The following is a 2086-nucleotide window of genomic DNA, read 5'->3' as shown; positions in this document are numbered from 1 at the left end:
CTTTATTTTATCTCTTGCTTTCTGTACACCCTCTCCTGCCGCTGGGATGCCGGCAGTGAACAAATGCAGAATGTTACAGGGAAATAAAAATGCAGGCGCGTTCTCTTAAACGTTATTGTTATTGTTATTCATTTGCTATTATTTTTGGTGAGGAACCAAAAAAATGAAACCCGCTGCAAGTTGAGAACCCAAATTCGAATATAAACATCCAGGACTCCTGCAGCTAAGATTATTTTTTCTGAATGGAAAAAGGAAGTTCTACAATCACATTTCACCACAGCTGACTCTTAATAATAAATACAAATGACGTCGAGTTCCGTCTTTCCAGGAAAGAAATACAATTATTTTTTTCTATTACGGCGTGTCTATACAATGGCCACAAAAAATAGCAGAGGAGAGCTTTATTTGCATTTTTTAAATTGTTGGAAAATAACGGGCTCCTTGTTTGTGGAGATCTTGCAACTGTTCCTTAATTTTCGAACTCTAATGGGGGATAATAGTTTCATTATGGGCCTCTGTAATCCTGAATGGGGGGAGAGGGCGTTGTTAAAATGGGATCTCTGTAAGATTTCGGATTAAACTGTTGGGAAGACATGAAAAGAAAAAGAAAGAGAGAAGGGGAGAGGGGGAGAGAGAGAGAGGGAGAGGGAGCGAGGCAGCCCACATAGCGATGTAAAACTAATTAGAACCACACTTTCGCATGCACAATATTTACACGTGATTTTAATTATTACTCAGTCGTCCCCACCATTTGCTGGGCTCTATTTTCAATAAAAGATATTTCGAGTAAATTGAGCCTCTCGCGGAGTTGTTTTTGTGCCCCCTGCATCCCTTTGACCGCGCTCCTTCGCCGGCCACGGGGATAAACAGCGTGAGCGTTCGCCGGAGAGAAATCAGGGAGTCACAGGCATATTTGCAAAGCGCTCAGCCACGACTTTAATTCCTAACACTGGACTTGGATCTGGCCGCCTCTTACTTTCCCCCCGCTCACCCTCCCCTCCTTCTGCGGAGGACTGTAACCCTCCGCTCGGTTTCCGATGCCGCTAGCGCCCGTCCTGCAGTCAAAGGAGGTGCCAGCAAATAAATAACTATATTCGCACATAAATTTGATTCACCAGGATGCGGGACGGCCGACTGCGAGCGCCCCTTTGATAGCCGCCCTGAGAAGCGGGGTGCCTTTCGGCAGCGGGGAGACGGAGCTTATTCTCCCCTTTCCCCCCGCTGCTTGTCTGCGTAGTTAAAGAATTAATCGTCGCGATAAATACCGCCGCCCGGTTCTGCCCTCTCTCCGTCCCTCCCGGCCAGGACGGCGGCTCCGTTCCGCTCCGAAGCTCCGGCCGCCGCCGCGCCTCCCGGCCCCGGCTCCGGCTCCTCTCCCCGGCCTGGCGAGGGGGGTCCCCGGCTGCAGCGGCCCCGTCCAAGGGCAGGGGCGGGTGGGCAGGCGGTGCGGGAAGGACGAGGAGGGTGTTTCGGTCACTGCCGCGCTCTGCCCGGCGGGGTGGGGTGGTGAAGTGCAGTTTGGTGCGGGCCACGCTAAATACGGAGCCAGCGCCTGCCCCGGTCCTCCTCCGGCCAGGCGGGGAGGGCCGGGCTCGGCGACGCGGTTTCGGAAAGGGGATACGTTGAATTTGACTTTCCCCTGCCAGTTCTGAGCCGAACGGAACGGTATTATTTACAGTGAGTTCCCAAACTAAACACAATAGTATAATTTAACCTTTCCGAGCACTCGTAAATTTTTACGGCTGTGAAACACAGCGATGCAAATGAGCGCGCTCATAGTTACTGACTTAATAACAACCCCGTGGCTCCCGAAACAATAACTCCTTATGAAATATAATAAATATATATTTAAATACAGTATACCGCAACTGTTATTTTGCTTTTTTTATTGCTTCAATTACTGTATAATTTTATGTGAAGGTCTCCGATCACAAGGGTGGTGGGTTTGGGTTGTTTCTTTTTTTTTTTTTTTTTCCGCGAGGAACACGACCCACTGATGGGATGATTAATTATGATATAAAATAGTCCGCTTAAACGAAAAAAAAAAAAAGAGGAGAGAGAGAGAAAGAGGGAAGGGGGGGATGCA

The sequence above is a fragment of the Charadrius vociferus genome, unplaced genomic scaffold, assembly GCF_000708025.1.
Source record: "Charadrius vociferus isolate BGI_N301 unplaced genomic scaffold, ASM70802v2 scaffold366, whole genome shotgun sequence".
Taxonomy (NCBI): Eukaryota; Metazoa; Chordata; class Aves; order Charadriiformes; family Charadriidae; genus Charadrius; species Charadrius vociferus.
Note: the sequence above shows the minus strand (reverse complement) of the source record.